Source organism: Pleurodeles waltl, chromosome 3_1, assembly GCF_031143425.1.
Source record: "Pleurodeles waltl isolate 20211129_DDA chromosome 3_1, aPleWal1.hap1.20221129, whole genome shotgun sequence".
In the NCBI taxonomy this organism is placed as follows: domain Eukaryota; kingdom Metazoa; phylum Chordata; class Amphibia; order Caudata; family Salamandridae; genus Pleurodeles; species Pleurodeles waltl.
In genome coordinates, this window is record NC_090440.1 from 1,863,936,310 (window position 1) to 1,863,960,850 (window position 24,541).

Genomic DNA, 24,541 nt, shown 5'->3' on the forward strand with positions numbered 1-24,541 from the left:
CAGACCGGCACCGGTGCTCAAGGCTTTAGAGCACATGGTCTTAAACCGCCTTGATGATGTCCCCCTCATGCCTTAGGTGCATGTCCATTGCCATGCGGGTGACTTTTCCATTTCAACAGCCCCTGATCTCCAGATGGGCTCCCCTACGGTGGAGGCATCTGTCACTACCACAGGCCGCACTGGAAGATAAAGTGGGTGAAGGCCATCCCGCAAGTTAGTTTGCCTTTTACCCCCCTACCAAGCCACTTCCGCTGCAGTGTTGGGGGAGGGCACGACAGGTCTCCTTTGTACTGGAGCCACTGCCTGCGAATGTCCCATTGCAGAGTCTTCATTTGCCAATGTGAGAGCCTGACTAGGAGGATGCAGGAAGCCAGCTGACCTGGGACACACAGGACTGGGACTCACGTGCCTTGTTGGACAACAGGAACCATTGCCTGGATGTCTTTGGTTCTCTAGCACGGAGAAGGGTGGTGTCCAGTATCAACCTCATAAGCTGTTGTCGTTGGGAGGACCATAGGTGAGATATGGAATCGTTGATCGAAAAGTCCAGGCCCAACAGTGGAGATGCTGTCATCCACAGATGACGCAACACAATCTCCGGTGAGCTGGCTTTGAGAAGCCAGTCGTTCAAGCATGGGAAAACAGAGATGCCGACTGTTTCAGATGAGCTACCACTACTTCCATCACCATTGTGAAGACTTGAGGTGTCAATTTCAAATAAAAAGTTAGTACCACAAATTCGTAGTGAATAAGACCCACCACAAATCTCAAGTATATGGAAGCACCCATCCTATAGCTCTAAAGACACCATCCAGTTCCCAGGCTCCAACGCCAGTAGAACGTGAACTAGGTTCAGCATCTTGAACTGATTCTTAGTGAGGAAAAAGTTTAGGCTTCTGACATTCAGAATCAGATGCAGACTGTCATATTTCTTAGGCACCAGAAATTAACAAGTCTAAAAACGTTAGCCATATTCCTTCTCCGGCACTAACTTCATTGCTCCTTTCAGAAGAACAGCAACCTCCTGCTATAAAATGGACAAATGGTCAGGAGATGGAAAGGTGGGAGAAGGTGGGATGGGGGTGAAATCTGAAGGAAGAAAAAAGGGTGAAGCCCATTTCTATAATTTAAAAGACCCACTGGTCTACAGGCTGGAAGAAAGTGGAACATCTGCTCTCCCATAGGCTCCACATAAAACTGTGGAAGCAAACTAGGCCCCCTTTCCTGGTTGTGGAGAGGGAGGAGGAAAAAGAATAAGGCTGCAACACACATCCACAGCCTTTTCTCTACTGCGGCCCCGGTATCGATGGATTTGGGGATTAGGCTGCTGCTAAAGCACCGGTTGATCCAGCTGCAGCTAAAAGAAAGAACCTCTTATGAAGCCACAAAAGTGGCCAAAGACTGCTAGTCTTTCATCAGTGGCAGGAGTTGAAGGCCTAGAGATCTGGCTGCGGCTCTGCAAGCAGTGAACCGCTCTAGCATAAGAGTTGGCCATGTCTCCAAACAGGCTTATAACATCAAAAGAGGTCCATGAGGTTTTCTTGGACATCAGATGTGAACATAGATGTTTTGAGCCAAGCATGAGGTTGCACTGTGACAGAGGTGCCCATGGCCGAGAAGCATTCTAACTAGCTGTGATAAGCTCCTGGTCGTTCATGACAAGTGGGGGTGGGAGAACATATGGTAAAATAATTATGGCCATACTGCAGCAGGCAACAAGACAGTTGGCACGGAGTGATTTTAAGGCCACTCAAAAAAGTGGTTTTCTTGCACCCAAGCTTCCAGCATTTTAATTCCCTGCCAGATGCTCTCTGGTGCATAGTGTGTGGTGTGGCATAGGGGGGGGGGGGGGTTCTCTCATGCCATTAAGACGGGTACTAGCATAGTCTCATTAAGGGGGAGAAAAGGTTCTAAAGAGGCCAACGAGGGTAGGAGGACCGCAGTGAGGACATTAGTATTCAGCTCAGCTGATGGTAGCTGCAAGTCCAAAACCTCTGCTGCTTTTAACATGACCTTATGCGGCGACAGCATCTCAGGCGTTGGTGGCCCAGTGGGAAATTGTACGACCAGCTCAGGAAACATATCTAAACCACTTGCCGAAGACAGGCCCTGCAACTCAAGAGTATTCCGGGCCGGATCATGACAGGAAAGGTACTCCACTGGGTCAGAATCCATCCCAAATATTTCATGCAGGCGTGCTCTATGAGCCTCCACTTCCAGCAATCTCTGGGCCTTTCTGTGGGAATGGATCTTGGGCCCAATGATGGTCTGTGGCACCGTATCTGGAGTCGGAGGTGGCTGCACTGGTGGTGGCAGTAGTGGAGGCGGGATGGCATAGGTTGAGGCATTGAGAAGTGGAGCGCTTGGTCAAAACAGTGTGCAAACAAGTCCGATAGTGTGAAGCCAAAGGGCTTCAACTGGAAAGGCAGGAACATCGCTGGATCCAATCCTTGAGTCGGCAAGAACTTGGGAAAGGACGACTCCAGCACAGGGAATGTAGGAGGTCTGTCTGGAGCCAAGTCTATAGGAGGAGAAAGGCTATGCGGAGGATCCACTGGCATCAGGTCGACAAGCTCCAGTTCCAAGGACGAAGGTCCTGTGGGAGAATAAGAATGTTGACAAGACTTACTGCTGGAACGTTCCTTGCCCTTCTGCTAGTTCCTCTTTTTCCTGGTTGTGAGGGAAGGGGAAGAAAAAAAAAAAAAATCCTTCAATCTAATCTATGCTGCATAATCTAATGTGCTCATCTTCCTAGCAGTTAAAGTTATTAACTGTGGAGTATAGAAGATAACTGAGAACTATAATATTTTGTTGACACACTTAGGTTTGATTGAAATCTTGGGATCAGCATGCTCATAGCCCAGATTATGTGCTGCCAAAATTGAAGATGATGCAGCACTGCAACTAGATCACAGAATGGTTATGATGAGGTTGGAAGTATTAGCTACATTAAAAAAAAGAATAGTTTAGTACCTGGCAGAAACTCCACGGTCAAACATGAGAACAATAAATTACTGAAACACTGTAGAGCTCAATGTAACAAGATATTGCCAAGTTATTACTATCCGTGAGAGCAAGGCCATTAGAAAAAAGTAAAATTAGGGGAGGCAATTCTGAAGTGGTAATACCAGGATACATTCTGAATGCTTTTCAAATCAAACACTCTCACAATTAGACTTCTAAAATGATGAATCAATTCTTCATGAAACTTAACACTACCCAAAGCCAATTATCAATGCCGACAAGTTCTCCTGAAAAAAGAAGAAAATAAAAGTTCACAAACAACTGTAAGGGTATTGGCAAAAAAAGAGGAAGTGTTGAACTTGATTTAGATTCAAACTTAATCTTAACAATCTTATAAACTTGAATTGTTTTATTGAATTTTCATCTGCATTACGCAGGGCTTGGATGTCTACTTTCAAGCCAGGTTCACTCAATGTACAATTTTTAATTACACAATTAAAATAAAATCAAAATGCAGAAGCAATTACAGCTAAAGCCAAACATAGAAAAACAGAATATTATATCTTCCTGCTTCTGGGTAGGAACAGCAGTTGACATGCTGCTACAAGACCAGCAGAGAGCACAGACATCTTGGCCTACAAGAAAATGATGAGTTACTCAGGAAATTCCCTATCAAAGATAATCAGTGAGCAGCAAACTGAACACATAAAAAAACTGCTGCTCAAGAAGACAATGGTACAATTTGGTATTACCAAGATATATTATGTACACTGGAGTGCTTTTCACATAATTATAGTTTGCTTTTAATGCAAGGACAGAAAACGGACCAGGTGTCCATGCTGTTTCAGTATTAAAGAGTCTAGATCCTCTGGTAATGAACCTATTCAGCTTATATTAGCACTGCGTACTTGCTGCATCAGACAGAAAAAGAACAGAAGCAGAAAACCTGAGAATTTAGATCTTTATGATCACTTTTATCCATGATAACTGTACTAAAAGAAAATATATCACATGGCACTCTAAGTCATGCTAAATTAAGTAATCAAGACAGTAAACAAAGACAGTAAAACGGCTAATAAATGAGAATTTTTTTGGGGTCCTTTAGTTATGTTTGCTGTGTCTGAAATGTAACCATTAAAAAGAAAAGTGAGGAAAAAAAAAAACACACAATTTTCTATCAAATATAATGAATTACAAGACTACGATGCATAAGAAACAAAAACATTAAATATGCTTGGTAAATATTTCGTTTGTAAGCACTCGAGAAAGTTAAAGTGTAATATAACAAAATTGCAAATATCAAGATAAAGATAACAATCAGCATTGACAAATCCAAGGTATAAGCAAACAGAAGAGTGTTTGTTGACTGATATACTTTTATTCAATTGCAGACACACCACAGCAATAATTTAAATTTCCAACAGGAGCATAGCTACAAAGAAGAACTAAATATTAAAATTTGGGCCTAGCTTGCTCATGAAGTCATAGCTCTTTCAGACACTATAGCAATGATAAATGATCACAACTAACTTATAAACAAGCATTGGAATCTGGAGTCTCCGAGAAGTCACACATTTGCTATACTGAGCTCTATATTTAATCCAAGATTCAGCATTACAAAATTTGACCTCCTTTTAGTTGCTCCTGTTTTTTGACAATATTTTCTGGTTTGATGAGGTAATCGCGGTCAGCAAAACCGCCTTCTCCACCACTGTATTTCACCTCATACTGAACAACTTCAGTTTTGCCTTCATGTGAGCTGTTCTGTTACAATGAGACCATTAGGGTTCTTTCACATTATTAACCCTGTGATTACATTTTCTGTGGACTCACCCTGTTCAGAGCATGATATTTCTCCTCTATGGACGGAGAAGAAGTTCAGTTCACCACCATGTGACTCCTTCTGTGTGACACTTCATTCTCCTTTCAGGGACATAAGTGGTTCTCTAACCCATGCCCAAACACATAGAACATTGGGCAGCAATATTCACTTATCTTTCCTGTCACTAACAAGTGCCTCCAATTTCCAGGACCAGGGTGTGCGCAGACCCCAAAAGCACTTGTAACAGCTGAGATATTTTCAGCTGACTGTTCACCCCCCCATACTCACATATAGCTTGCACAATGGTGTCCACTGGTGATTTTGAGAAGGCCTGACAGAAGGATTTGAAGATGTCCAATATCTTTTTTTCCTAGAAAATGTTTGCCTTGGAAGCAAATCCATTTAACCAATGTTCCCCAACCATTTCTTCTAAAATTGAACCACTCTACTGGACGTTAAAGTCAGGGATAACCAAACACTAAAAATCTTGTTCCAAAAGCCATTAAATAATAGTGATTGGACCATCCCTAATTTAAAAACACTATCACTATGGGGAGCGCGCAGACAAAGGAGAGACACTCTAGGCAATTTAACAGACGACAAAAGGAATAATTAAAGTATTAAGACTTGTAAAACGTTTTATTGAAAAAGTAGAGTATGAAAAGGAAAAGAAACAGACACTGAGGGATTGCAACCATTTAAAGTAAAATCTATTTGCACAACTATGAATACATCATTTGGGCTGTTTTCACCACCTTTTGCTTTTCCTGGGTATTAAATCAAGAATTTTGCCAACTGCCACTGAATCCGGGACCGTTTCTGGGATGCAGAGGAGGCTGGGTTACTCGTCCCCTAGGTAGTTGTAGCGTTATGTCACACTGGGGTTCTTGTATTGTCTCTGGTAGGGGCTGTGGGGGAACTGATCCATGGTTTTCAAGCTGGGTCTGAGATGGGAAGAGCATCAGTGGGGTGTTGTGGTAACCTACTTCGCGAGATGGCCAGAGGCAGGAACAGCTACAGACTCAAAGCAGAATGGCATCGTAGCCATGGACACATTGGCGCTCTAGAATCTTGGCAAAATATATTTATTCATCTTCTACTGGCGATCACAGTAGGTAGTTATGGTTAGGACCAACTTTTCCACAGAAGGAGCGCTATTTTGTTTTGTCAATAACTTTGCTGCTGTTTGACAAATCTTCACGAAATGTTGAAAACTAATATGACATTTCAGCTGCTGTGTTGAGAATTTCAGGGTGATTCGATTTACCCTTTGTTTTTTTCATTACTATACATTAATCCAACCACCACAACGCATAGCCAAAGGTCATGCGTGGCAGGGGTTGATCACATGGCCAGGCATGCGGCCAAACCCCCTATAACCACCCAACCCTGCACTGTGCACAGCTTTTGGCCACGCAGGGCATGGGTTGGAAGCAGGGCCTGCAGACAAACACCCTAACCACCCAAACCCACACTGCGCAAAGCCTTTCGCCATGTGTGACAAAGGTTGGACGTCACCTGTCTCTCTGGGTGTCAGAATAGGTGTGAGAGGGTGTATCTGGTTGTGAGAGTGGGGGCATCAGTGTCTTAGTGGGTGTGTCAGTATTTGTGGGTCTGTGAGTGTAGGAAAGTACCATCTTGCCTGGCATGTAACCCCGATATTTCACTGTATATATGTTGTTTTAGTCTATGTGTCACTGGGACCCTGCCAGGCAGGGCCCTAGTGTTCATAAGTAAGTATGTGCCCTGTATGTGTTCCCTGTGTGATGCTAACCAGAACCTCAGTGGTTATGCTCTCTCTGCTTTCCAAATTTGGCACTAACAGGCAGTGACCAATTTCACCAATTCACATTGGCATACTGGGACACCCATATAATTCCCTAGTATATGGTACTGAGGTACCCAGGGTATTGGGGTTCCAGGAGATCCCTATGGGCTGCAGCATTTCTTTTGTCACCCATAGGGAGCTCAGACAATTCTTACACAGGCCTGCCAGTGCAGCCTGAGTGAAATAACGTCCACGTTATTTCACAGACATTTACCACTGCACTTAACTAACTTATAAGTCACCTATATGTCTAACCTTCACCTGGTGAAGGTTGGGTGCAAAGTTACTTAGTGTGTGGGCACCCTGGCACTAGCCAAGGTGCCCCCACATCGTTCAGGGCAAATTCCCCGGACTTTGTGAGTGCGGGGACACCATTACACGCGTACACTGTACATAGGTCACTACCTATGTACAGCGTCACAATGGTAACTCCAAACATGGCCATGTAACATGTCTAAGATCATGGAATTGTCACCCCAATGCCATTCTGGCATTGCGGGGACGATTCCATGATCCCCTAGGTCTCTAGCACAGAACCCAGATACTGCCAAATTGCCTTTCCGGGGTCTCCACTGCAGCTTCTGCCAACCCCTCAGACAGGTTTCTGCCCTCCTGGGGTGCAGGCAGCCCTGGCCCAGGAAAGCAGAACAAAGGACTTCCTCTGAGGGAGGGTGTAACACCCTCTCCCTTTGGAAATAGGTGTGAAGGCTGGGGAGGAGTAGCCTCCCCCAGCCTCTGGAAATGCTTTGATGGGCACAGATGGTGCCCATCTCTGCATAAGCCAGTCTACACCGGTTCAGGGATCCCCCAGCCCTGCTCTGGCACGAAACTGGACAAAGGAAAGGGGTATTGACCACTCCCCTAACCTGCACCTCCCAGGGGAGGTGCCCAGAGATCCTCCAGTGTGTCCCAGACCTCTGCCATCTTGGCAACAGAGGTGTTTGTGGCACACTGGACTGCTCCGAGTTGCCAGTGCCAGCAGGTGACGTCAGAGGCTCCTTCTGATAGGCTCTTACCTCTCTTGGTAGCCAATCATCCTTCCTAGGTAGCCCTAACCTCCTTTTCTGGCTACTTAGGGTCTCTGCTTTGGGGATCTCACCAGATAACGAATGCAAGAGCTCACCAGAGTTCCTCTGCATCTCCCTCTTCACCTTCTGCCAAAGGATCGACCGCTGACTGCTCAGGACACCTGCAAAACCGCAACAAAGTAGCAAGATGACTACTAGCAACCTTGTATCGCTTCTTCCTGCCGGCTTTCTCGACTGTTTCCAGGTGGTGCATGCTCTGGGGGTAGCCTGCCTCCTCTCTGCACCAGGAGCTCTGAAGAAATCTCTCGTGGGTCAACGGAATCTTTCACCTGCAACCGCAGGCAACAAAAGACTGCATCACCAGTCCTCTGGGTCCCCTCTCAGCACGACGAGCGTGGTCCCTGGAACTCAGCAACTCTGTGCAAGTGACTCCCACAGTCCAGTGACTCTTCAGTCCAAGTTTGGTGGAGGTAAGTCCTTGCCTCCCCACGCTGGACTGCATTGCTGGGTACCGCGTGATTTGCAGCCTCTCCGGCTCCTGTGCACTCTTCCAGGATTTCCTTTGTGCACCGCCAAGCCTGGGTCCCCGACACTCCTTCCTGCAGTGCACAACCTTCTGAGTTGTCCTCCGGCGTGGTGGGACTCCCTTTTGTGACTTCCGGTGGACTCCGGTTCACTCCTCTTCCAAGTGCCTGTACTTCTGCGGGTGCTGCCTGCTTCTGTGAGGGCTCCCTGACTTGCTAGGCCCCCCTCTGTCTCCTCTTCCAAGTGGCGACATCCTGGTCCCTCCTGGGCCACAGCAGCACCCAAAAACCCTAACCGCGACCCTTGCAGCTAGCAAGGCTTGTTTGCAGTCTTTCTGCGTGGGAACACCTCTGCAAGCTTCTTCACGACGTGGGACATCCATCCTCCAAAGGGGAAGTTCCTAGTCCACTTCGTTCTTGCAGAACACCAAGCTTCTTCAAAACGGTGGCAGCTTCCTTGCACCCTCAGCTGGCATTTCTTGGGCTCCTGCCCACTCTCGACACTGTCGCAACTCTTGGACTCGGTCCCCTGGTCTTACAGGTACTCAGGTCCGGAAATCCACTGTGGTTGCTTTGCTGGTGTTTGTTCTTCCTGCAGAATCCCCCTATCACGACTTCTGTGCTCTCTGGGGGTAGTAGGTGCGCTTTACACCTACTTTTCAGGGTCTTGGGGTGGGCTATTTTTCTAACCCTCACTGTTTTCTTACAGTCCCAGCGACCCCCTACAAGTTCACATAGGTTTGGGGTCCATTTGTGGTTCGCATTCCACTTCTGGAGCATATGGTTTGTGTTGCCACTATACCTATGTGCTCCTACTGCAATCTACTGTAACTTGACATTGCTTCCATTACTTCCTTTTGCTATTACCTGCATAATTTTGGTATTGTGTACATATATCTTGTGCATATTTCTCATCCTCATACTGAGGGTACTCACTGAGATACTTTTGGCATATTGTCATAAAAATAAAGTACCTTTATTTTTAGTATATCTGTGTATTGTGATTTCTTATGATATTGTGCCTATGACACAAGTGGTATAGTAGGAGCTTTACATGTCTCCTAGTTCAGCCTAAGCTGCTTTGCCATAGCTACCTTCTATCAGCCTAAGCTGCTAGAAACACATCTTCTACACTAATAAGGGATAACTGGACCTGGCACAAGGTGTAAGTACCTCAGGTACCCACTACAAGCCAGGCCAGCCTCCTACAGTGAGTGGGTGCATGAAGGTTTCAGTGGGTCGGTGAGTGGATTAGTGAGAGTTTCAATGGGTATGTGAGTGAGTGGGTGCATAAGGGTCTGAGTGGGTTTGTGAGTGGGAGAAAGACAAAGAGAAACAGAGAGAGAGAGAGAGAGGCAGAGTGAGAGAGAAAGAGATAGAGACTTTTTTAGGCTTTGATGAATGATATACTTAAAATGACAACATTCTGCCATTTCTCAATTAAAAAGAGTGAGATCATCTTTTAGCATTAACCTTAAACTTTTCAGGTTTAAAAGAAATTAAAGAAGGAAAATGACCACGGACACACCTGGAGTAGAACCCTCAATGTTCAGCATGAGCGTCAGAGACCCTAACTGTTAGGCAATAGGTGACTCCTTACTGTGATGCTTCTAGACATACCTATGACAGTCAACCCCAGCATGTGATTGGAAAGAAATGTGAATGATTCATCACTAGATTTAATAGTCAAAAACACTAGTAAATAAACGGAAACACTGCCAAGCGATACTAGGATCTGAACCTTCAGCCTGAGTGACAGCACAAGACCTTGACCGTTAAGCCAGAAGTGACTCCGTTACACTCTGCATACAAACTTATCTATAACGTTTGTACCAGACATCTTGCTAGTCAGTGTCTCTGCATGAAGAGAAGATCCCAATGGCAAGCTCTCTTCCATCCAATGTTGGGATGGAAAGGGAGAGAGAAGAACACCGCTTTAAATAGCAGCTCCCTGATTGCAGGAGCAATGTTTTCATCTGTTTCCCTTCAAAAAATATTTGTATGCAGCAAAACAGATGAAAACTTCACTTTCTGCAAGTGAGAGCTGTTTGACAGCTTTCACTTGCAGAAGGTGAAGTGTTTGTTCTGACTTGGCAGGAGCTGTCAAAGCTCTTACGAAGACTAGGCAAACAGCTATGTCCCGGGGTAAGTACCCCAGGACATAGCTGGAGCCGGTTCTAGGGAGTGGCAGTCTCCAGGGCCATATTGGCTTCACGAGGGAGGCCACGTGCCCCCCCACCAACCTATAAAGCCCCCGGGAGGTGGTGTTCCCCAGGGTTTGGGGGTCCACAATGGACCCCCTTCATTCATTTATTATAGCCCCAGGGAGGTGGTGGTCCCTAGTAGTGTGGGAGGGCCGTGCACCCCCAAACACAGAATATCTTTGGCCTTGGTGAGGGGCTGGTTCACCCACCCACATTACATTTGTGTGAAACCCCGGGAAGGTGGTGGCTCTGGATTTGCAGAGGGGCCAGGGAGGACCCCAGCATTGCTTTTTATTAAATCCCTGGGGAAGTGGCGGTACCCAGGGCTGCAGGGGTGCTTGGCGCCCCCACATATATCTTATTAGTTTAGCCCAGGAGAGGGTGTAGTCCCTGGGGCTTTGGGAAGCCCAGGATGGGGGCCCCCATGTGCCCCTCTCCTTAGTTTTTGGCATGTCCGGGGCTTGGCCACCTGGGGGCTTCATTAAAAAGGCAGGAAACCAGACTTTTTTTTTTTGTTTTGTTTTTTTTAAACAAAGGAAAAATCTTCAGCTCCATTCGGGGATTTTTCGACATAAAAAAAAATATATATATGTTTTTTAAGCCCTGGCGGGGTCTCAGACACCAGCACCAGAGTTAAGGGGTCAAGACGTCCCTACCCAGGCCCCTATTCTTTTTCACTGTTTTTTAAAAAAAAAATTAGGACTCGGCTGAGGAGTCACAAGATGGCTGCCAACACTTCAACGGTGGAAAGTTAGCTAGAGGTTTGCCTCGATTTAGCGGCTGAATTTTATATTTCCTATTTCCCTTCTTAAGAGATTTGAAGAATAACACAACTTTGTTCTTCATGTCATGCAAACTAGATATCTAGCCTACTTCCGACAAGTACTCCTGTAAGGCTCAGGAGACCACCTGAGGCAAACTCTCTATAATTATTATTACTTTATGTTAAAAAAGCCCTAGAAATTCACAGAAAAAAACAAAGGTTAAAGTGATGTTTTAATTAGGTGAACATTTTTCAGTGCACATTTAACGTTTTAAACTCAAGCCACTGAAATTCACCACATATAGTTATCTCTGGTAACTATAACTCGTGCCCTAAGGTAACAAATACTCGTGCCATCGCCATTCACTGGTGATTACCTCCCATATTACATCACTCACAACATGTTCTTTGACATCATTGCTACCATCGCACGGCATCTGAACCGACATCTTTGATGACAAGACTGTGCATTACAGGGACGCGCTTTACAGTTGTCTTAAGCACACTAAGGATAACTACAACTGGTGAATTTCAGTGGTTTTTTTTTTATATATTTTTTTTTTATATTTAAAACATTATGTTTGCACTGAAATTGTCACCTAACTATGTTACTTCAACCTTAAAGTAATTTTCATTGCTATATGGTAATCCAACCACCACCACACCAGAGCTCTTTCGGCCAGGCTCTGCGGGCAACTCCTATAACAACCCAAACCCGCAGCCTCCTCCTCAGGACCTGGCCCACCCGGGGGCCCAATAGAATTTCAATAACTCATGGCAAAATAAAATTTGCCTTTTAGCCACGGGGGTCCCTGTGGGACCCTATCACCAGAGCTAAGGGGTCAGGATGCCCCTACCCTGGCCCCTTTTCCCTTTTTTCAAAATTTATAGTGGGACTCAGCTGAAGCAGAGTCCCAAGATGGCTGTCAACACTTCCCAGTTTGAAGTGATGGCAGCCAATTAGAGCTCTGCATTTGCCGTCCATGAGTTCTTAATCTTCGCGAAGTTGTCGCAGCCAGAGTTATACAAATTTGTCTTCCCCTTTAACATCTCAAAAATTACTGAACGGATTTACACCAAATAAACGAAAGTACAATCTGCATACCGAAAGCTACCTTTCTGCCAAATTTGGTGCAATTCTTTCCAGTGGTTCGGGCTGTAGCCTTGTCTAAAAGTCCTATGGTAATTAATGTGGGAAACACAACTTTTTTGACCACCACCCCCCTCCTTTTTTCTCAGCCCCTGCTTGACGGATCAGCCCAAAACGTTTGGTGCGCAGCAAGAATCACCGACACACTTTTTGGGGGAAATCTGCGGGAAGATTTGTCAAATAGTGCCAAGGATATAGGAAAGTCAAAAACACTTTTTATAAGGAAACATGGTCCTAACTATAACTACCTACTGGAGACCACCACTAGGTAATATATCTCCATTCCCCGTGAGGGTGGTTGGGGGGATATCGATCAAGAGGAAGCTGTCTAATTATCATCCATATTGGCAACTGGAAAACATTTCGTGCAGAAGGCCAGAACAGCCTACCTGCTGCCCTATTTCAAGCAGATCCTCTCTGGTGCTCAGACTTACTCCATCCTCTTTTTAAATGAATATCTTGAACAGGAACGTCCCAGAAACATGGCAGGTGCAATTATTAAACCAAAGTGCAAAAAAAGGGAACAGTGCAATTCCAGAAATATAGGTTAATTTAATTACTTGACTTACAATGATAGATTTACAAAAAAACACTCTTTCTCCATCACCATCCCGCGAAATAGTCCAGAGAGAACACAGAGTTTTTAGGCTTATAATGGTTTGCAACAAGGTTGCGTGCTAGCAAACCAGTTATTAAGTCTTTTCATTTCTGATCTTCCAAAGTAACTAGCAAAGATAAACTTGTTTCCCCCTATGCAACAAAATTTAGTATTAATGGAACACACCCCAAGAGGACTACGTAGGAAACAATGCATTGGCAGACTATGCGCATCCAATAGTTTGGATCGGTAAAACGAAAACCATTACCTTTTCCAAAGGACCCAAGAAGTTTGTTTGCTTTCTAAATGATGCACCATTTGACCAAGTAAGAGTCTATAAGCATCTACAATTACATTTTGTTGATACCTTGAAATGGGGCAGGCATTCAGAACATTTAAAAACCTCACTAAATGTCACCACCAATGCCTCAAAAGGTTTGATTCACAATAAGGAGGGGTTGTCAGTAGAATCTTTAAAGAAAGCAATATTGGATAAGTTACTTCAAAGGACCTCCATGGAACCAAGCTGCTATTGTTAAATCACGGGGAGTATTGGGAAAAGATGGAAAGTTCCAAAGAGACTAACATTCTAACCATTTTAATGATTCAAGCCTTGAGAACTGAAATGGGGTTGAACTCTTGGGATTTGATAGCACATGCAAGCTCTTCACAATTTCTGTTTTCTCCCAGAAACCATCTGTACAAAAACAAACTCTCAACTCAATTGTTAGTGAAAATTTTGAGCCAGGCAAATACTTTTTCCAACTACAATCCACAATTTTGTTAAGTCCCTTTTTTGGTATTGACATAACCAAATTTGACAGTAAGGATTCTGTGGCTAATGGGAAGGGAGGTTTTAAATGAAAGAGTTACAATCCCCCCAAGTTTACATAGAGGTAGAACCTTTTCATCTTTAAACAAAACGGTGATGAATTCCCTTGAACTTTGGGGCAATTTAAGGGTATACCCCATCTAGCAAGAATCCGAGGTAAGCAGATGCAAGCCATAATTTTACACATCAACATAGGGAATTTACCCAGTATGGAGAATTCAGTTTAAAAGCAAGAATCAGTCTAAACGATAAATGCACTACTTGTAATTTGGAGCTCAATCACAGCATAACCTATCTTTTCCTAGACTATTTATCGATGAGAGAAAAAAAAGATATTCCGTCCCATCTTTAGGAGCAATGGTATAACTGTGTGAAGTGAAGCTCCTAACTATTCTATTTTCAAATAAAAAAATAAAATAAAATTCAATATTGCAGATTTATAGGTCTAATTCAGAGGAAGTATTTTTTATTATGAAGTTAAGATAGCTATTGTAGCGCTTGGGACACCTTTTCGTGCTAAATGGATTTAACATATACTGAGGCTTTTAGGACATCCATTTAAATATTATTACAATGTTGATATTTTTAATAAATCTTAAAGCCATGTTAGATATGCCGATTAGAGGAGTTACTTAATCTTTTGGCTATTACAATAACATTTAATGATTTGTTTTTGTCAGCATAATTGTAATGAATGTTTTTTTTTTTTTTAATGTTTAACATATTTCTTAGAAATAATTTAATTACCACTATCAGTTTTTTTACATATCCCCTACTCACCATCACCATACTGCTACATGGGCAAATAAAAGATTATTGGTGAATCTACGGATTTCTCAAGACCATAATAATTGTCTTGGAATTTGTAACAGCTGTGAGCCCAATAAAAAAACTGGAGTTTCTTCAAGCATACTAATAGGTCCTTGTAGCATTCCATAACTTGCTATAGTCACGTCTTTGGGCTTGAATGAAATAGGAAGGGTGATCAAAACCAAGGCACCATGTATTTTTAAGTAGCTATCCTGTATATGCGTACTGTGGATAGTTAAGACTATAAAAAGTCTGAACAGCCGACTACAAAGCAAGGTGTTGAACCACATACCAAATAAATATAAAGATATGGAAAAATGGAGCATTTCACCTGAAATCCTAATGACCCTTTTAAGCACTAACTACTAGAGAAGACATGTATTCTCCTAACTAATCTCAGAGGTAAGTAAGTCAGTTTCTTACTAATATCCTTCCTCGCAGGCAAACATGGAGCCACTAAAATAAGCTTATGGCAATTTGCAGACTTTATGTTGAAATCTTACTAATGGGCAATATAGTCCATTCCACAGAACAAAAGGGCGAGCCAGTGTGCAATTTACAATTAGATAAAGTCTCTACCAGAAAAAGGTGTTACTGAAGATAATTAACTTGTTCTTCTGATAGAGACTTCTAACAACAGATTCCTCACCCTGTGAGCACATATCAAAGAAGTAGCTCCAAGAGGGTGGGTTTGAAAGCACATTAAAGGGTAAAACCAGGAAATCCTGCATGACAAATCGAGCCAATCGTGAACCAGCCCCCTCAAAAAATCATCACAAAAGGTGACTTGAAGAGGAATTGCTGGTCAGGTAAACTAAAGAAGGCTGAAATGTAAAGTAGAGTCGCAATTCCAAAAAAGACGTTACTGAAGGTAATATGTTATTTTGTCTGTTTTTTCAAAGCATGGACACAACGCAGAGTTGCATTTGGAGCTGAGGCACCATAGAAATACAACATCTGCTGGTGACAATCAAGATACAGCTTAAACCATGTTGTATTGGGAGGGGGGCATTTTCTGGACAGTAAAGAATTTAAGGAAATGAACTCAATGTGCTGAATGCAGAGTATATACAGTGGACCCATATCACATACAGTGGCTACATATCCAGGGCAGGATGGACCCAATGCAGAGGTACACAACACCATTGGTCGAAGCGTAAGGGAATTGCTAGGAAAATGTCAGCATCTGGGTAAGTTCAGATGGTGAAAAATAAGCAGTTAGAACTCTCTATCAGACAAAACTAATTTTGACAAGTTTCCATAATCTGATGCAGGTTAAAGTGAGTCAAGTAACTTTTACCAAATGCATGGTAATGAGGGGTAACCAATCAAAGCAAAAATGCAGTAACCCTTTAAAAATTATAGTGATCTACGTATTCTCTCTGTAAACAAATTGAAAAGTAATCCATATATGTTATTTCATGCAGTGATCTTAATCACTGTAATCCCCTTTTGTAATCTGGTAATCAATATTAACTTCTACAATTCATTACTTTGTAAAGTAACCAGAGAAATTGCCTGGTAACTGATATACACTTGTTACTGTCCAGTGTTTTATGCAGAATGCAGGATAAGAGGAGTAAACCATACGTAATGAAATGTAAAGTAATTTTAATAATGTACATACGCAAACACAAGAGGGTAGTGTGGTCTGACTTTAATGCAGGGTAATGGTAGCAATCACTGTGTGTGGTGCAATGCAGGGCAAATTAATCAAAATTATCTCCCTCTGTAACGTAAAAATTACTGAAGCACTCAGCCATAATTTCTAGACTCTCATGCAGGGCAAAGCTACTGGAGTAATCCTTCTGCAATCTCATGTAATCAGAATAATGATCTCCTTTAATCTCCGAAAAATGTGAAAGGTATTAATCTAATCTTCTCTTATCTGATGTGGGGTATACCAATTAATGTAAATGTCACTTGGTAACCCATGAAAATGGAATACGTTCTGAGTAATCTTCTGTAATCAAATATTGAATCATTTAGAGTATTTTCACACTGTAATCCAACGCAGACTAACCAATGCCTAAATCAAATACAAAGCTGTATGTGTTTTTATTTTTCAGTTTAGTGCAGGGTAAGGTAATCAAACTAAGCCAACAGCAGCGTCCCCTTCTGTATTCAAAGGCAGCTGCACGTCACCCATGCCACCATAAACTTGTGCTGCTGTTTGTTTTCTACTGGACCTCGTTTAGTGGGAAGCTTAATCCCGCTGTGGCGCTGCTGATCCTGTTTGCAAGGGGAGTTTGCACTGCTGCTGCTCATGTTGTACCTGTTACCAGTATTAGTGAAAGTTGAGAAGAAAAAAAAATACTACTCCGTTAAGTTGCATGAATGAGAAAAACTCAAACTGCCATTTACGACACCCAGTTAGTCATTTGCTTGAAAAAAGGAAGATAAGCACAATTCATGAATGCACTAATCAAAAAGTCATCTTGAAATGGGATATATGTAAGCTTAAAAAAGCATGAAGACAAATCTGGGAAAATAGCTTCATCCAGTTTAATAGGAGGAGAGAATGGGTGCATAGTGTTACAAGGATATATGTGCTGTCAATCAAATTGCCAGATTTCATGTTAATACTTTCAGGCAGAAACCACTAAAGACTCAGCCATAACTTGGGGTTACTGTACATTTGCACGCATCCAAGAATATGTGCAATAACTCCTGCAAGTTTATTTACCGACATGTTTTGCATAACTGTGCACAGACAGCAATTTTGTGGCACTTTGAATATATCACATCCTCCTCTTCCCCTGGTGCAGTGGTGAAGAAACACAATGGCATGTGCCTTCTCAAAGTCTGCTTGATCGCTAAATAACTTTCTAAGGTCCTTGCAATTCTGGGATGGTGCCAACCTCTTTCTGAGACAGACATGCCTCCTATGCTCTGGCCGCCACAGCTCACATGGTCCAGGGCATAATAGCCTGGTCCTTATACTAAATAAAGGGCAATCAAGCAGTTGTCCAAGAGACGTCCAACATCTTGCTTCTAACTCACACCTACATTGACCATGGGTGCTCTGCAGACTTATATCCACACCAACACAGGTAATTAGGTTCTCAAACGGATCCCCACTGACAACTAAGCCTATGAAATTGTCAAAGGGAGAGTGCCATCAGGTTTGAGATATTTCCTCTGAACCATAGTGCTTTAACCACCTGCATCTCTTAGGGCAGGAATCTTCCCTTGCTACTAGCTTCCAACAAACCCCATTGTATTTGGATGGATGGCTTAAGAGCAAATGTGTCTCTTGCCAAATGTCCATTTGTACTTGGCTGAGCAACACAGGGCCCTTGCAGTCCCCTTAACCAGAGAGTCAGTACACTTGCTATAAGGTACAGGGTCTTTCACCTGCCATTCTCTTTTGTAGCTCCCCTCCTTGTGACACCTATACCAAGTAATCACAGTGGGCTTGGAAGAACCTTCCTGTCCTCATTTTTCCTTGTGTTCTTTACTTGAAACCCAATTCCCTTTTCCCAGTGTCCTACCATGGACCCTGGGAAACAGCCCTAGCTCTTAGCATATAGTTTTGAACTGCTCTGTTCGGAGTTCCTCTCCCACTTGGCTAGGGACATGCTGCTCCATCCCTCTGTTAATCCTGTTAGATAACCACTTGTCAGCCAACAACACACCAACATCAGATTTGTATTCTTTAGGTGGGGTAGAAAACACCTCTTTGTCATCATCAACTGGTTCAGAGTAGAAAACTTATCGGCCTCCATCCTTCTCACATACTCAATCCAATCACGCAGTACACCATAAATCAAAGTTTCAAATAGATTACCATCCGCTATCTTGTTCTTTGAATCTCTCTTCCTTTACTCATTCATCATAGTTCATCTACTCAGTTAAAAGGCTTACTCCCAACGACTGCTGTTCCTTCTATGGGAGAAGAGACTCATTAAGGTAGCTGTCTCGGACACAAAATTCAAAGCTTAACCTCCACATGTTATCTCACACTGGCTCACTTTTGCTCAGCATACGGAAGTACAGACTTTGGATACGTTTCCTCGCATGTGGAAGACTGGCTTCCAGGCAGATACCAGCCCCGGTAACACAGCAGCTCTTTGAGAAATCTACAGAGAACTTTTATTGGTGAAGAACTTGGAACAGGAACACTTTTAGACACATTTTCCTGGAAGGGTGTGGATCCACTGTCTCAGAACAAGTTTGAGTTGATTCTCTTCCAAACGCCATTTTCTGGCTCTTCCTCATTTACAGTCTTTGTGCATGGACATAGACTCACAACAGATTGCACTGATGCCAGCTCCGAGCAGGAGTATCCAAAACAAGGGCACAATGAAGTGTGTGAATTAAGGACCTGGTGACAGACCGACAAAAGGAGGAGGCCCTCCCTAGAAACTTCTTCACCTTGAAGAACAGAAAATGCAGTCTCACCCCTACCATCTACCAAATGGCAAGGCACAAGAATACACAAGTAGCATCTTATTGCTAAGAAGGTCCTGATTGACTTTCTCCATCCTCCCTCGCTTCAGGGTCTGGAACTCCATCCTCCAGCCTATTGTCTGGGGGAACTGTTCTCTTCCTCCAACTTGTATCATGCAGAACCAGAGGCATCCAAAATTAATCCCACTAGTTCCGGTTCCACTGGTCTCAATTCTCAGACTTAAACAACACAGAGTCTTTTTACCAAACGTTTACTACACACTGACTCCATATACAAGCTCATGTTCCAGGTGCATGACATCAGCCCCATGCTGTGGGTTTTACAAAAAAGCAGAAATTTTGATCAGTAGGCCAGTAGGTGTGCCTCTCCTTATACAGAGAAAAAGGTCCAGCCACACTACTGATTAACAAAGGATGGCACACTGTCACTATCGCTTTATGTGATAGACCATGGCATGGCCAGTTGTCCAACACTCACCATATGATAGGATGCTTGAAGCTCCCATGCAAGTCACAGAACAGTTTCTGGACCTTGCATTACCAGTGTCCGGCCTACACCCTGTGCACATGCTAAAGCAGCTTGTAGCCAGGGTCAAAATAAAATAAAAGTCCTGTGAAACCAGTGCCACATGGAGTCAGGCACTCATGGCAGACGTATGCACCAATTTCCCATTCAGGGGCTTTCCCGGCTCAATAACTATTAACCTATTAAATGGCACTCTTTTTCAGCTTTGAGAGCATGAAGGGACCAGTTGGCTAGGCTGAAAGTTTCACCAGTGGCCTGCTGGATACACAAAGATCTCAGAAAGAGTAGCCTAACTCACTGAGCTACCATAGCGGTATTGTAAAGGTCTCTTAAAAACAATGTAGATAATAAAAATAGAAAGTCTTAACGAAAACCAGAGAGCACATTAAAGGGTTAGATACGGAGTCTTGTGGCCAAGACTTGGTGATCCTATATTTAATGAAAAAGAAAGTTTCCTTTGAAGGGACGCCATGCAAAACACAAAGGAAAGACTGTCCAGAAGCATGTGATCTTGATCAGCAAGCACAGGGGTAGAGTTTCAAAACAGCCTCTTCTGATGCAAATCTGTCACAATTATCTATGTCTGCTCATGTAATCAAAAGCACAAATCTCTTCTATGTGACTGATGCGTGACTGTTCCCATAAGGTGCATTTGGATATGACTAGAGATTATTATTCAAACCTACCAACTGACCTTTCATAATTGTGTTAACATTTAAAGCAGTCAGAATATATTCTAACCCTTTAAGCTTTGGCTGGGGAAGCTGATTACAGCGTTTCTTATAATAATGTTTAAAAAATGCAATTAATTTCTTATTGCCACTGGGTTATTTCTCCTTCCCATTTTTTTTTTTTCTTTAAATGTTAATTCAGGCCTTTCCTTGCCTGTTTTGGGGACAAAAAAAAGACACTAGCAATCTCCCAGCTTAATTGTTTTTTTTTGTTTTTTTTAAACTCATCTCACAGCGGTGAAGAATTCCTATAGCCTGATGCCCACGACATGTTGTTTGAAAGTCAAGGACAACACGTTTTCATGTTTATTTTGTCCTTGAGACAAGCAGGCCCAAACCCCTGCGGCACAATCCCTTTGGCTGTCAGTTTAAAGTACCACATTATAGATTAGGGAAGTGCATTGTCAACAATTGAGATTATAGCAGTGTTCATCTGTTAATGTAGTTCGAACTTGTATTTATAGTTCATTAATGCAAAGCCTTTACTTTTTGGGTGAACACTCTAAGGAAATGTTGTAAGCTTGGAGTGCACTACTTACAGTGGTTCAAGTCTAAAAATGTATACACACATTTGCAAAACTCAGCAATATGAGGCTATGTATATGCTCCCAGAATATTTTTTTCATAGATGCAAACATTTTCAGAAGCAAGATTGATGATTCTTTGCTTTCAAAATAAAATGTTCACCAAAACAAATTGCAGTAGGAAAAAAAAAATGTTGCTAAATACTGTGAAATTTTACATATCAATTCTTTGAAGCATCATTTAGTAAAATGGGTTGTTCATGTCAGAATTTCCCAAAAATATTCATAATGAAAAAACAAACAAACAAAAAAAAAAATACAATGTAACCTGTTTCAACAAGATTATGACAAACATGAAAAAACAAGCTCGGACAAAGCCATTAGTTCTGACATTGGTAGTCAGGTTTTAATGTGTCCCCCGTTTGGACATTGTTTTTGAAAACATTATTGTTGTGGGAGCTGCTGTGCTCTCACCATTATAACAAACACTGGCAAAAAGCAACAATATTTATGGGTCGTGAAAAGCAAACATTGCCACAGTAGTTCCTAGCACTGAACAAAACTACTTTGTGTGCCAATATTCTCCTTGTGGAATGGCAGAATGCTGTCACTTACAGTGAAGCCAGCTTATAGAGAGAGAGAATTTGTTTAAGAACAAAAAGGTCTTGTTTAACCCCGGACCTAATTAGCAGCCCAATTCTTAAGGAAAGTCACAAAAGTGTACCAATGGTATATGTCCTTGCATTAGTGCAGATTTACGGCTTTCATGAGTTCACAAGAATTTACAGAAGTAGGCCAGGAAATTGTACTCCTAGAAAGTTTGTGTGAACTGCATTTTAGCATGACCAAATAGGGATGTGTAGATTTGCACATGCAAAAATCTGTTGAGCATATGCAAGTTCACTTTCTCTCCCACCACTGTTTTCCCCCCCAACCATAGAAGAATCTTACCTTTATGAGGAGTAAATATCCAACCTTCCTCACTTTCTGAAATATTAGAGTAGAGCTGGTGAAACCCCCTAAAACAAGCTAATTAGTAGGTTTGCACAGACTCAAAGGGTCATTCTAACCCTGAAAGTACTGCTTACTACTATCTGCGGCCCCAGTATGGAGATCTGAGTAAAGGTGTCAAAATAAGGGAATTGCTAGTATTCAACCTTAATTATAATCTTAGCTCTGGTATAATCAGAGAGGCTATTATAAGAGCTCTTCTATCATGTGATTGCTGCCATAATGTGTCACCATACTGCATGGGGACAAGTAGAAGTTGTTACCGGACAAGTACATTTACTAAGAAACATGCCCCATGGACAACTAAATATTTTATTAAAATCAACACCCCCTCATCTTAGTGGTGTGGGTTATGTCAAAATTATTTAGCAGTTCCGATGTTGATGCATTTTCCTGGCAGATTATGCTCAGGTCTTGTTCAAGTCCTTAGCCAATGACATCACCTATCTCAAGTTTTCTAATATTCTCATCTAACCTTAATAGTGTCTGCACATGGGTATCCGTCACACCTTTACATATTTTATATGAACCTCGATTATGATTTAAGACTTCTCAGACAGTGCCATTGTACCCCACTAAGCCTTCATTATCAGTCCGGTAATGTTTCATGTCTTTGTGGATCATGCCATTGAAAACGTCAACCGAAACAGTTATCTGTAGCCACCCTCAGGGAATAGCTATGAGGTGTTTGCCTCATTGCACTGACATCACTAAGGAATTATGTATGAATATTTTCAGAGTTGCTCACTATCACGGTGTTGACCAGAAATATACCAATGCAGGTGTGCAGTTTATGTACAAGGGAACCATATAGAGGGCAGAAGTGTCTTCAAACGTCCTTCGTCTTCTACTGTACAAGCCATTACTGCATAGCTGTAATATTCACAATGCATTGTAGAGCTTCTGCTCCTTGGACAACACAACTGGCTGCTTGGACAGTTGACAATTTTGACAAGAGCAAGAACCTTTAACTTCTCTCTGTCTTAGGTCCTGCTAGATGGCCGCCGCCAGCACCCTCAGAAAAAACAGGAGAACGTAGTGTTACGTACAATGTGGGTTGAGGCTTCTGTATATCCCGTCACCAACCACCCATGGTATACTCTCCGTAGTAGGTGATTAAACAAAGAAAGAGAAGTTCAGTCTTCTTAAACAAAATTAAAGGATTATCTGGGGGTTGCGTCCTAAATATGTGGAATAGAGTTTGACTATTAATCCGTGGCTGTCACCCCTTTGGGCACGCCAACCACTCCACTCATTCACTCTCAGAACCTCTCTTCCTGATGTTTTGTGCAAAAGCTACACTAATTCTCACACCTCTCCTTTCTGCCGTTTTCAGGGGCGAGGAAAAAAGACCATCAAAAATATCCAGGCATGGAAATTCCCCTTTTGCCCCCAGTGCGCCCGGGGTGTTACCCGCGCCCCTCCTTTCTCCCTTTTCTCATGCACTCACCCGCAAAGCCACAACTCTCCAAAGTTATGGTGGGGTTCTGCGCGAAAACTAGCAGCATCCACCACTCTTCACTCCTGTTTTCCGTCTCGCCATCAATAGAGGCGGCTTTCCCGTGTCCTCCTGAAAATGCAGGCCCACTGTCACCCTGTCGTCGGGTTACTGTCAGATTCCGCGTTGTCTAGGCGTTCTATCCTCTCCACCGCATCCCCCAGGCCAGCACTGCTTCCTGGTTCTGGGCCCCCCTCCTCTGATTGGTCCAGTGTACTTTTAATGTTCAGGCTCCACCTCCTCGGTCCTGTGACAGAGAGTGCTTCCTTGCTGCCTCCATTTATCCTGATGACGTTGGCCCCGCCCCTTTTCTCCCGCTGGTTTCAGTTTTGTTTTTCATCTGCTATCGGCGTCCATTGATGAATGCGGGAGGAGCTGAGGCTGTACAGTGACGTGGAGCGGCTTAGGAGAGTTTTCGCTGCACTGGAGACAGAATGCTTGATTTAGACTTTGGGCAGCCTACTCCCTCACATGACAGAGATCCAGTCTGCTTAATTACAAGTGCATTCTATCATAATGCCCTTGTAACTAAGTGGATGGGGTCTCTGTCATGTTTGTGATGTAGTCACTGTCCCCAAATAAATCAGACATTAAGGCCCTCATCACTACCCCGGCAGTAAATCCTGCTTTCCGCCGTGCTGAAGACCGCCAACATACTGTTGCGGCTGTGGAATTCTGCTACAGGTATTACGACTCACAGCTCGGAATCCGCCACAATACAGACACTCACACAAGTCAGCCACACCATAGGTCAGTGATAAACTGGCGATATCAAAACCCATACCGTCACGCCAACAAGAATACGCCCACACTATCACGACCCATGAATCAACGCGGCGGTCATTCAGCCGCGGTAATCCATTGGCGGTACACACCGCCGCGCTCAAAATGCACACACATTTACAAAACACAACCACATTGGACAAATCGAAATACACACACCTCATACACATACCACACCCACACACCCAATCCAATATAAAGCACACACCCACATCACCCACAAGCACTTACAACCAAAAATTTGAAAGAAGGCACATGATTGTATGGAGTTTCGTGGATGGAAGAGGGTGGGGAGGGGGATAGGCCAGCATGTCAGGATAGTGTGTGTGTATGTATGTCTGGCCCAGGGTGGGAGGTGTTTGGCAATACGTGAGATGAAATGTACGGGATAGTAACATCCATTCTAACTTCACTTTTCCTCTAGGTCAACGCCCACCAGAATAAGGGTATTTGGCGTGCTATCGCCAAGGATGTCCGGACCCTGGGGGTCTACCATAGACGGAGCACCCACTACCGGAAAAGATGGGAGAAC

At 43.2% G+C, this 24,541-nt stretch overlaps 1 protein-coding gene across 5 annotated transcripts in view; it reads right to left on the reverse strand.

The window, feature by feature from the left end:
- The window catches only part of PIKFYVE (phosphoinositide kinase, FYVE-type zinc finger containing), a 1,212,885-nt gene extending 1,189,473 nt beyond the window's left edge, over positions 1 to 23,412 (reverse strand). For all 5 annotated transcript variants that reach the window (XR_011201631.1, XM_069225943.1, XM_069225942.1 and 2 more), the window contains exon 1: positions 23,179 to 23,412. The gene's annotated coding sequence lies outside the window, so the exon portion shown is untranslated. The remainder of the gene's footprint in view (positions 1 to 23,178) is intronic.
- Positions 23,413 to 24,541: the final 1,129 nt, after the last annotated feature.